Genomic DNA, 13,312 nt, shown 5'->3' on the forward strand with positions numbered 1-13,312 from the left:
AATAGACTCTACTAATGGGTTCCTCAACTCCTACAACCACGATGTTTCCATTAGTGTAAGGCACAAGTTGCTAGACTTTCTCTTCTTTTCTTTTTAGTTTTTCTACTTTTTTTTTTCTTAAAAATACAAGGGAAACTAACGAAGCTAAAAACTCTATATAAGAATACTCCCCCACACTTAAACTTTACATTGTCCTCAATGTAAAATTTAGTTATTCAATGTAAAGTTCAAGATGGGAAATTCACAACATGATATATATACACAATAAGAAAATAAAATGCATAATAAAAACTGATACTCCAACTCATACCTATTTCTGAACAATAGAGGATAAACACTAAACAAGCTATTTAGTTGGCATCTAATCCCAACTCAGCTAATTATATACCTCATCGTCAAGAAACAATTCCATCTACTTAGAATGGCTAGTGTTTATTCTAAATTGTTCAAAAATCTCTAAAAATTGGAGTTTTGACATGCAAATATCCAAAATAAGAAAAATAAAGATAAAAGACTTGAGAATTAAAAAGATAGAGATAGATACACAAAACCAGTGGGTTGCCTCCCATTTAGCGCTTGGTTTAAAGTCGTCATCCCGACTTGCAAGACGGATTCTCCATACACCATTAATCGGAAAAGTTGGGGATCCACCCATAGCACCTGTTTTGCAAACACTAGCTTCGCACACATATTAGTAATATAAAACAGAAACGAAGCTATTAACCGATAAAAGTTTCCCCCACACTTATTCTTGTCCACACTTGGAAGTGTATAAAGAATATAGAAGTCAGGGACTACCACGGTTTCTTGTTCCAAAACCTGCATAGTATGAGAATCAAGTTTCTCTAATGGAGGATATTGTGAAATAAAGCCATTCAACAATATTCTCGAAGCACATACATTCAAACCAATAAGAGGTAAAGGAGAAGAATCAATATGCAAAGGGTTAGACAAACCTCGCAAAATCTCTTGTAGCACGAAATCCTCTTCATCCTTGAAAAATTCAAGTGAACTATTCACCTCTTGTATATCATGGTCCTCTATCAAACCTATCAACCATTCTTCGTCCGTTTCTGCCTTAACCAAAATCTCGGCATTAACATCTTCATTACAATCATTTGCAAGCTCAATTGAGTCTTGCACAATATTGGTCATATCGGTTTCATTCTCAATACACTCATCTTTGTTGCAAGGTACATACTCCACTGCGGATTCAAGTCTCGCCATAAGGAAATTTTTTAGAACACTCATTGCATCATCCTCAAGCTCTACCTTTTGAATAGGTTCTTGATCGTTATAAAGATCAATGCTCGAGTAAGCTACACTACTGTCATCATATTCCTTTTCATCCTCACCTTGATTGCAAAAAGACTCCATTGTACACTCCTCAGGGATGTCACCATAAATTGGTTCAAGCGATGTACTTCCATAGTCATCGTCACCATCATAGTTAACATAAGATTGGCTACCACTTCCCAAAGATTGGTCTTTCGCAGAATTTTGCATGTCCTCTTTGTATTCTTCAATGCCTTGTCTTAAATTGAAAACAACTTTTTGAAGCTCTTGGAGTGATCCATCCGAATTTTGAAAATAGTGTTCCATTTGTTGGTAAAGCTCGTTCGACATGGAAAAAGTAGAATCACTTACCTCAGTATTGCTAGGCCAATTATCTTCCCTTTGAATGGGTGAATGATCATAACTACGATCAGAAATTGGGCCAAAAATACTATGAGCACATTCGGTCGATGAAATTGGTTCCATACTCGGTTGTCTACAAACTGACTCCATGCTGACCATAAATTGTTGCATCTCATCTACCAAACTCGAAGAAATATGAATAGGAGTACAACTAGTCTCCCCTCCTTGTGGTTGCTCACTTACATACCTACCATAAGAAGGTTGATATGTATGAGAATAACTCAAGGGGTACGTAGAGTATTGACCATAACCAAAGGATTGGTTTTGATTGTACTCCTCATAAGAGTGATAGTTGTCATAATGTTGTTGAGGTTGATAACCGTACCCATTGTTCCAATATGCTCCGTCCATAGTAATTGGTACCTGAAACAAGAGTTCTCAAAACAAGGTTAAAAACCAGAAAATAAAAACAAAAACAAAATAAAAAAACAAGACTAAAAACAAAAATAAGAAACCAAAAACAAATGACAACCGCTGCCTCCCCGGCAGCAGCGCCAAAGTTTGATCGCTGTCGTAGGCGTCAAAAATAATTACACTTTCTTACTACTTAAAATATATTATGAAGCAAGGGAAAGAAAGGATCGTTCCCACAGAGAGGACTAGGTTGTCAATATGTTTCGGTTTCCTTTAAATAACAATGAAGATTTTTCTGATTTTTATATTATGTAAACTAAAATAAAAGCAAAGCAAACACGCAAATCCAGGATGTGAAAATATTGGGTAAAGGTTTCATCTTCAATTGTAAACAAGTTTCTGAATATATGAATAGAATTCGTATTTAATCTCACTATCATCAAAAGCCTTAGAATACCTTATTGCAAGAATACTCCGTAAATTTTCTAAGTCATTGACACACACATTAGAACTGCGTATGTGAATTCTACCTAAAGAATAACCTAACGCCTTGCGCTAATTAAGTTCAATTCCTATGAGCATTAAGTTTAAGAAATATGTTAATCAATGCAATTGTCATGCATTGCGCATGACAATTCGGACAAAGGTCAATTCCTACATATGATTACAAGAGTGTATCACTACAAACCATAATCATATCATGCTACTCGTATTCAAGGTTATCGCTCGATGATAAACCCTAAAATAACTATAGATATGGATGCATGTTCAATCAATTCTAAACTCAACCTAACAAACATTCAATCATTTTGCAATACATCAATCATGCAATCATTATACGCAATAGAAATCAAACGATAATATTGAGACAAAAATAATTCATAAAATCCATAACTTGTTTTCAAAATCCAACTACATCTTTAACCAATAATAAAATCAGTTACTTGGGTTTTTGGAAATCATCACAAAGAGTTTAGAAGAATCTATTATGTGAAACCCTAGAAAGCAAGTAGAAGTCTCCCTAATGGAGATATCTAGGTTTAGAGAAAGATTTTTCTATTTATATATTTCTTCAATTCCCAAAGTGAAAAATACTAGAACCCCCTACTATATGGGTTCAATATATAGAAACCCCACTAAATGGATCCTCCCCTATCAACTCCATACTTTCACTTTTTGATATTTCTAGGCCCAGAACTTTAGATTTCAGGGCTTGGTAATAAAGTTTAGGGATTGGGGGAAATTCGTAATACCAAAAATCAGGTATGATATTGTTACACATATTGAATTTATGTGCTGAGTTCAGAATTTGACAGGTATGATATTGTTGAAGGAGAGCACTGTCTATGGAATGTTGCATCAGACCCTCTCCAAAAATCAGGTATCCTGTCTTCGCTGTGATTTCGTGTAGGTGAAACTGAATATACGTTGTTGTATGTACTGTTCATTTTAATCTTATAAATATTGATTGCTTGTTGTTAGATTTTAGGTTTCATATAACTTCATAAAGGTTAATTGCTTAAATATGGTAACGATCTCGTTGGAATTGGAGTTGACGCTGAATACACAAATCAGATGCATGTGTAACTCTCAATTACACTAGATATATGCATATGTAACTCTCAATTACACTAGACATAAGCGTGTGTAACTTCTAGTTACACATGCTAAGAAATCATTGTAAATGAATATTAAAGTAATACGTGTATTTTTTGTATGCGTTCTTTTTGATGCGTAACTTTGCATTACACATGTGATAAGGATGTGTAACTTGTGGATACACATGCCATATGCATGTGTAACTTTTGTTTACACATTCATACCATACTTTAGTAATTTTGGGCTTAAATTTAAAAAAAAAATAATTTGGGGCTTGACAATATATAAAAGGGCATGGATGTCTTTTAATAACTCGGGGCCTAGATTTAAACTTCTTTTAATTAAGAGCCTCATATTATGGGTTATCCATGGGTTGGGCCTTAGTCTAATTTTGAAGAGTGAAAAATACTAGAAACACCCTATTATATGGGTTCAATATTTTGAAGCCCCACCAAATGGATCATATATTGTCAACTCCATACTTTCAGAAAATGATATTGCTAGGCCCAAAGAATCAAATTTTCTTCAGATCTGGCTCATAATTAATTAATACGAATTTTAATAATACCAAGAATACCCTTTAGTATTTATTCAAGAGTAATATCATAATACATTTTCATTTTTCTATTTTCTTTCTCTCTCATCTTGATCTCTCTCTCTGCTGTAGAAAAATAGTTTATAGGGTTTCTGAGATTCATCTTTATCTCTATCAGGGTAAATTATTGTCATTGATGGCGACGATGGAGATCACAAATCCACCACCAGGAGAAGGAGGAGTATCAGTTTCAGTAGAAAAAATAAATCCACGAAACAGATTCGAATTAATAGATCCGCAGATTCAACATGAATTCATCAAAAATCTAAGTATGAGTATCATCTTCTATTAATGCATTTCGCTTTCATTTCTTGGTTTGTTAAGACTCTCTCATACGCTGTATTTGTCTCCTTGGACAGTGAAGAAAAAAAATCAAAGCTCTTGTGGAGCCGCAGAGGAATAGTCAAATGAAAATGAATTGCATATATCTGTCAGGGATTTTTTTCCAGATTCGTAATATGATTTTAATCTTTATTTTTGATTTCAGATTTGTAAACAGCTTTGATTAGAAACATTTTTACTATTTCAAATGATATTATTTGATGAACTCGTAACCGGAGTTTACATCTGTTTACATTGGTTTTTAGATGAAAATCTTGAAAACATATTACAAAAATTTGCTAGGTTTCTTTATTGAGAATCAATCAATCTCTTTATCTTAATTCTCGACTGAAATTTTGTTTTCAGATTTGATATCAACGAATCGTTATCTTATTAATGCTATAGATTACGTAGCTTATGCTGATGAGATTAAAGAAGGGCTAAAACGTTGTGTTGTCCAATTCTACAGCAATCTAGTGAATGATAATTTTTGTTACAGTATGTGTAACCTGAGGTTACACATATATATCATGTTGTATTTTTAGCATGGAATTTGTATTTTTCAGTTTGTTTTTGTTTTTTTATGAATTTACTGTGAGTTTTTTGTTTGATACTGAGAAAAGGATGAAGAAAAAATCTTGTTTCAGAAGAACAACTTTAAATTGATGATGTAGACATGCTGTTTTTTTGTTACAGTATGTGTAACTTGAGGTTACACATATATATCCTGTTGTATTTTTAGCATGGAATTTGTATTTTTCTGTTTGTTTTTTGTTTTTTATGAATTTACTGTGAGTTTTTTGTTTGATACTGTGAAAAGGATGAAGAAAAAATCTTGTTTCAGAAGAACAACTTTAAATTGATGATGTAGACATGCTGTTTTTTTTTGTTACAGTATGTGTGACTTGAGGTTACACATATATATCTTGTTGTATTTTTAGCATGGAATTTGTATTTTTCTATTTGTTTCTTATTTTTTTTGAATTTTTGTGAGTTTTTTGTTTGATACCGAGAAGAGGATGAAGAAACAATCTTGTTTTGGAAGAACAACTTTAAATTGATGATGTAGACATGTTGAGGTTACACGTATATATCATGTTGTATTTTTAGCATGGAATTTGTATTTTTCTCTTTGTTTCTTGTTTTTTGTGAATTTTTTGTGAGTTTTTTGTTTAATACTGAGAAGAGGATGAAGAAACAATGTTGTTTCAGAAGAACACCTTCAAATTGATGATGTAGTCATGTTGTTTTTTGTTACAGTATGTGTAACTTGAGGTTACACATATATATCCAGTTGTATTTTTAGCATGGAATTTTTATTTTTCTGTTTGTCTCTTGTTTTTTGTGAATTTTTTGTGAGTTTTTTGTTTTATACTGAGAAGAGGATGAAGAAACAATGTTGTTTCAGAAGAACAACTTCAAATTGATAATGTAGTCATGCTGTTTTTTGTTACAGTATGTGTAACTTGAGGTTACACGTATATATCCAGTTTTATTTTAGCATGTGTAACTTGAAGTTACACATATATATCCTGTTGCATGTGTATTTGTAAATAGTTGTAGCATTTGTATCTTTAAGACACATTTGTATCTATTGCTTTCTGCATATGATAATTTCTCCTGTTGAGTATGTTGATGACTCATTTTATGTTTAGCTTGTCGGAAGCTATTGGTTATTAAGTTGTGGTGGTGTTGATGGTGGAGGTGCAGGTTTTGGAGGAGGATGAGGAAGTGTGGTGGTGGTGGTGGTACTGGATCATATTTGGAGGATAATTTGTATTTGGAGTTAGTGGTGGTGTTTTGGTATGAAGCTGAGAGGTTTGGTATGGATGTTAGAGCTGTATTAGACACTGTAAGTTGGATCTACTTTACATTATGCTTGTCTTAGTGGTGGTGTTTTGGTATGGATGTGTTAGACATTGTAATTTGGATCTACTTTACATTCTGCTTGTCTTAGTGATGGTGTTTTGGTATGGATGTGTCATTTTTAGTTACACATGCTAATTACATGTGTAACTTCTAGTTACACAATCTAAATAGATGTGTAATTTCTAGTTACATATGCTAATTAGATGTGTAACCTTTACTTACACATACTTTGCTTTAGGTAACTTACGCTTGCAAGTTCATGATAAATGGCATATTTCATATGCAGGTGTAACTCCTAGTTACATAAGCCAGATGCATGTGTATCTCCTAGTTACACATGTTATATGCATGTGTAACTCTCAGTTACACAATTCAGATGCATCTAGTCAGATGCTTGTGAAACTGAATATACACTGTTGTATGTACTGTTCATTTTAATCTTATAAATACTGATTGTTTGTTGTTATATTTTAGGTTTCAGATAACTTCTTAAAAGCTAATTGCTTAAATGTGGTAATGGTCTCGCTGGAGCTGGAGTTGACGCTGAATACACAAGTCAGATGCATGTGTAACTCTCAATTACACTAGATAGACACATATGTAACTCTCAATTACACTAGACAGATGTGTGTGTAAATTCTAGTTACACATGCTAAGAAATTGTTGTAAATGAATATTAAAGTAATACATGTATTTCTTTTGTGTTTTCTTTTTGATGTTTATTTTCTACATATATATATACAAGTGTAACTTTGCATTACACATATCATAAGATGTGTAACTTCTGGTTACACATGCCATATGCATGTGTAACTTCTGTTTACACCTTCACACTGTATTTTAATAATTTCGGGCCTAGATTTAATAATTTTGGGCCTAGATTTAAATTTTATTTAATTATGGGCTTGACAATATGCATAAGGGTATCAAGGTCTTTTAAAAACTCGGGGCCTAGATTTAAACTTTTTTTAATTAAGGGCCTCATATTATGGGTTATCCATGGGTTGGGTCTGAGCCTAATTTCCCCTTTTGAAAAATACTAGAACCCCCTACTATATGGGTTCAATATATAGAAACCCCACTAAATGGATCCTCCCCTATCAACTCCATACTTTCACTTTTTGATATTTCTAGGCCCAGAACTTTAGATTTCAGGGCTTGGTAATAAAGTTTAGGGATTGGGGGAAATTCGTAATACCAAAAATGCCCTTTACTATATATACCAAATGAAATAGGCTATAGGTTCATTTCCAGATTCATTTTCATTTTCACTTTCTCTCGCTTCTCTCTCGTCTTTGCTCTGAAGAAAATTAGGGTTCTTTTATCAAACCGAAGAAAACAATTGCAGAGAACAAAAAAAAGATTCTCGCTCCATCGATCTTCGTTGAGGACGTTTACGTATTACAGAAGAACGAAAGTAATCGATTTATAGATTTAATCGATTTGATTCAAACAGGTTTAAGAACTGATCATCAATCTACAAGTTCGAATCAGAGGACGAACTTCAAATCTCTAAAACTCCGGCACAAATTCAATTTGAATCTGAGTATAAAGATAAGTTTATCTTCTTTTGTGCTTCATTTGATACATTTAAGTTGTTCGATTTTGAAAAAGAGGGAGAGAGTAAAAAGCTAAGGTTCCAGTGAAGAGGTCGATTTCGAGAAATTTCAATGACAGAAGTTATTAAAGGAAGAAGTGGAAAACGAAGGGGAAAGACAACAACTGAAGCTTTAAGTACCGAGAAATGAAAAAGAGAAGAGGATGATTTAGATCTTAATCTTTCTAGGTTGTAATCTTTATCTCTTTCAGTAATTTCAATTCTCGGATCTATTTATGAAAGATCTATTGAATAATATTTTGTTTTCTGAATTTTATTTTTTTGATATTTTTCAGTGATATTCAAGGTATCATATGTTCTAACGAAATTCAATTCAATTCAAAAATGAGAGAGAAGAGTAATTAGGGCTCTGGTGGAATTCATCAATCAGGGGAAACGAGAGATTTCAGAAACCCTCACTATTTTTCCTCTCTTTTCCTACTTTCTCTTCCGTCCGAAATTCAATCTCGCCCTAAAATTTCTTCTTCGCTCCAAACCCTAGAAATTCAAAATCAGAGTGATTCGTCATATTCAAGATTGGAGCAAAGTTGTGCCGAACAAGGAATTGATCAAATATGAAGGAGATTCAGAGCTTCAATTAGAGATCTGATAACTTCGTTTTTCGTCAATCTGGTGCTGGTAATAACAAGGAAGGTGCTGAGTTGATTGATTCTGTTCTTGATGTTGTAGCGTGATTCTCTACAGGGTATATTTTCTAAACCCTAACTCATTCTTTTTATTTTCTTTTCATGTACATCTTTTTATTCTAGTGAATTTTTGCTCTCGTTGTTAAGGATGTTACATTTTAGGGTTATTATGCTTTATCTGTTGATTAAGTTTATGTTGTTTAGCGAGAAGAATTGGTGTTAGTTGTTGTCGTGGTTGATATGGAGTTAGATGAGGGTTTTAGGAAAATATATCAACTGCTGTTGGTGTTGCAGGTGGTGATGGAGTTGTTTATGTTGGTGGAATTGATGATAATAGGAATTTGCGGTTGGGGGAGGAATTGGAGATGGTATGGTAGTTGTTAGTGATGGTATTAGAATTGGGTATTGGTGTACAGGTTATAGGTTGTTGCAGGGATGGAGTTGGTGGTGAAGTTTAATGTTAGGAGTTGGTAATTCTATTCTAGGGGTTTGTTTGATTATTATTCATGCTTAGTTCTATCTTGTTTAGATTTAGTGGTTTAGTGTTTTTTTTTCCTTTTGAATAATTCTATTGTAGGGGTTTGTTTCGTTAAGTTTTAATTTGTGTCCTTCTTGCATGATCTGTAGGATTCCACTGTATATGGAATGGGAACTCTATTGATTTCAAAGATCAGAAAGAATATCCTGATAGAAGATGCCCGTGGATCTCTGCAATACAGAGCATTTACCAGAACTTACCCAGCAAATGTGGAATTCAAAGAACATGATGTGTGCTGCTGATCCTAGACATGGACGACACTTGACTGAAAACTATCAAAATACAAGTGAAGAGAAAATCCTAAGCATGCAAATAAAATATCAGAATGGGGACTCGATCTTCTTTAATATAAGTTTCCTCTTCACTAACTTTTAAATTTCATACTGTTTCTGTACTTTAGATTTTCTCTTCAATGTTTTTGTGAATTTGGTGGAACCAAAGTTGAATTTTGAATTTCCTGTTTTATAATTCGTGTGATCTTGTATTATAAATTTTTGTGGCAGCTTTGTGTTATATTTTGGAATGATTCGGGTGGATTGTTGTGCGTCTCTGTCTTGTTTGTGTGCCGAATCTTTGTTGCTTGTTTTGGTGACTTGCTGTGCGATTCTTTGTTTAATATTTTTTGGTCCTGTCTTGTTTGTGTGCCGACTCTTTATTGTTGGTTGTGGCGACTTGCTGTGGGACTCTTGTGTGAACTTTTGTGTAATATTTTTTGGTGATTCCGGCTGCTTGTTGTGTGTCTCTGTCTTGTTTGCGTGCCGACTTGCTGTGGGACTCTTGTGTGAACTTTTGTGTAATATTTTGTGGTGATTCGGATGGCTTGTTGTGTGTCTCTCTGTGCTCTTACTCTGAATTTTTGTGCTTCATTTGTTCTTGGTGGATTGCGTTCAGGTTTAGTTTTCTAATGTGGCTTTTGTATGGATTCCTAGTGTTGAATGATCTTTTGTGGATATGAGTATTTGCTTAATATTTTGTGGTCCTGTCTTGTTTGTATGCTGACTCTTTATTGTTGGTTGTGGTGACTTGCTGTGGGACTCTTGTGTGAACTTTTGTGTAATATTTTTTGGTGATTCAGGCTGCTTGTTGTGTGTCTCTGTCTTGTTTGCGTGCCGACTTGCTGTGGGACTCTTGTGTGAACTTTTGTGTAATATTTTGTGGTGATTCGGATTGCTTGTTGTGTGTTCCTCTGTGCTCTTACTCTGAATTTTTGTGCTTCATTTGTTCTTGGTGGATTGCATTCAGGTTTAGTTTTCTAATGTGGCTTTTGTATGGATTCCCAGTGTTGAATGATCTTTCGTGGATATGACTATTTGCTTAGTTTAATTTTCTCCATCTACTTGTACGCTTGCTCCTGGATTTGTCATCTTAATGGTTTGAACAAGCATTTACTTTATATCGTTTCAGAAAACCCATTTATTCACGATGTGGAAATCACCTGGGAAGATGTCGACCTCCAATGTTACCACCAAGTGTGAGCCCAGCACCCCAAACGTTCTACTAATGTCCAGGTCTGGATTCTATTATTTTTTGCATGAAAAACAAAATTATTTTTTGCATCAATTGATTTTGCATTTCTGAATCTAAGTGCATTGTTGGATATCTTTGCTTATGCATTTAATTTTTGTTGATTGCTTCAGAAGGGCTTAAGCACAAAGTGTTTGAGGTATGTTTTGCTGATCTACAGAACGATGAGGATCAGTCCTACATAAAGATGCGACTGAGAGTGGAGGATGTCCAAGGAAAGAATGTTTTGACTAACTTTTGGGTAACCATTATAAACTTAAGGTCTCTCATCCTACTTAAAGAGTGAAGGATCAGTCCCACATAAAGAATGGTTTGACTAACAAATTAAGGTCTCTTTTCTGTAAGTGGCGGACTTTGATTAAGGCTCATGTTGATGTGAAGACAACCGACAACTAGTTACACAAGCTAGGAGGCAATAAGGGTATGTAACTTCCAGATGTGTAACTACTAGTTACACAAGCTAAATAGATGTGTAATTTCTAGTTACACATGATAATTAGATGTGTAACTTTTACTTACACATGCTAATTAGATATGTAACTTTGTATTAGATGTATTCATTTGAACTTTGTATTAGGAAGAGAAATGCTAATTAGATATGATAATTAGATGTTGTAAGTTATCTGACCTTTTTTGGGTGTGTAACTATTAGTTACACATGCTAATTAGATATGTAACTTTTATTTACACAAGTTAAATGGCTGTGTAGCTACTAGTTACACATGCTAATTAGATGTGTAACTTATATATACACATGATAGAATGCAGTTTACACAAGATGTGTAACTGCAGTTTACACAAGCATTGTATATATGTAACTGCAGTTTACACAAGCATTGTATATATGTAACTACAGTTTACACAAGATGTGCATATGAGATGTTAAGACGTTGAGGTGAAACTTTATTTCAAGCAGTGTGCGTATGAGATGCAAGCAGTGTTGAGCTTCGATGCTCGTGTTGTTGGAAGTATACTGTGAAGACATTGAGGTGAAATTTTATTTCAAGTTTTTTTTACTTTTTGTTCTTTATTAAACAAGAGGTTATTTACTACTTTTCAAGTGTTTTTCATCTTTGCTTTGCATTTTTTTTTCTCCTGATTTATGATTATTGAAAAGCTAATTTGAACATGAACTTGTGACCCATTGATTGTTTATGTTGAGGAAAATATTTGAGTTTTTCGTGGTTAAATGTTATTAAATGGTGGTTGTAGACTTTAGAGGATGAACAAGTATTTCGAGTGTTTACTTGAAGTGAGGATGGTTAGTTCTGTTATTGCAATGTCTGGGGATTATGTATTTCAATACTGATTGAGGCTTTGTTGTACACTTTATGCTGCAGGCGTTTTTTTTGGGACAGTTCATGTGTTGGCTTATGGAGTATCTACCTTAAACAGTGCAGTTGCTTGTAAGAAATGTTAAATTCAGTCTTGTGCCTTATTATACATTTCATTTAGTTTTGAAACATTAAACAAAATAAGCAAAATGTGAATGTGTTAGGGTAGGAGTAATAATTAGCGGATATATTTGTTGAATTCTTTGTATTGTGTTGCGTCTTCGGTAGCTGAATAGATGGTATCTGAAGACCTCTAGTTTTCATACATTGTTTCTGCTACATAATTTTTTGCAATGTTACTTACTTACACGGGAAAAGCATATCTTAGAATGTGAATGGTGACTACTACATTAGTTGACACTGATGTCTTTGAAGCTTGTTAGTTTTGATGCTTTGATGAATTTTTTTGCCAGAGGTACACAATTAGGCTCAGTATTTGTTGATTACATAAGTCATATGTATGTGTAATTCCTAGTTACACATGCTATATGCATGTGTAACTTCCAGTTACACTAGCCAGATGCATGTGTAACTTCCAGTTACACTAGCCATATGCATGTGTAACTCTTAGTTACAGATGCTAAATGCACATGCAAAAAGTGTTATTCTTATTTTTGGTAATTTTATTAACAGAAAGTTGATTCATTTTTCATGAAATATTATATGTAAGGTTCTATAGAATCTGAGAAACTATTATATGTTCTATATACGCTGAAACTATTTTTGTGTTCAACGAAGACAGGAACCGCAGTCATGGTTTGCTATTTGTGGTATTGGTCTCGCTGGAACTGGAGTTAACGCTGAATACACAAGTCAGATGCATGTGTAACTCTCAATGACACTAGATAGACGCATATGTAACTCTGGATTACACTAGACAGATGTGTGTGTAAATTCTAGTTACACATGCTAAAAAATTGTTGTAAACGAATATTAAATTAATACATGTATTTTTTTATATTTTCTTTTTGATGTCTATTTTTTCCATATATATACAAGTGTAACTTTGCATTACACATGTCATAAGGATGTGTAACTTCTGGATACACATGCCATATGCATGTGTAACTTCTGTTTACACATTCACACTGTACTTTAATAATTTCGGGCCTAAATTTAATAATTTTGGGCCTAGATTTAAATTATATTTAATTACGGGCTTGACAATATGCATAAGGGTATCAAGGTCTTTTAATAATTCGGGGCCTAGATTTAAACTTCTTTTAATTAAGGGCC

At 33.7% G+C, this 13,312-nt stretch overlaps 1 long non-coding RNA gene across 3 annotated transcripts; it reads left to right on the top strand.

Annotated features, from left to right (window-relative positions):
• The first annotated feature begins 7,704 nt into the window (after nucleotides 1-7,704).
• Nucleotides 7,705-12,999, top strand: LOC113299075. 3 transcript variants are annotated; one of them, XR_003334587.1, is made up of 8 exons: nucleotides 7,705-8,222; nucleotides 8,330-8,739; nucleotides 9,308-10,726; nucleotides 10,856-10,983; nucleotides 11,088-11,163; nucleotides 11,599-11,731; nucleotides 12,083-12,148; nucleotides 12,815-12,999. It is a non-coding gene; the product is annotated as an uncharacterized LOC113299075 (long non-coding RNA). The 3 variants fall into 3 exon arrangements; XR_003334585.1 differs by having other exon boundaries at nucleotides 11,659-11,731; XR_003334586.1 differs by having other exon boundaries at nucleotides 11,659-11,731; nucleotides 12,819-12,999.
• Nucleotides 13,000-13,312: the final 313 nt, after the last annotated feature.

The sequence above is a fragment of the Papaver somniferum genome, chromosome 7, assembly GCF_003573695.1.
Source record: "Papaver somniferum cultivar HN1 chromosome 7, ASM357369v1, whole genome shotgun sequence".
NCBI classification, from domain to species: Eukaryota; Viridiplantae; Streptophyta; class Magnoliopsida; order Ranunculales; family Papaveraceae; genus Papaver; species Papaver somniferum.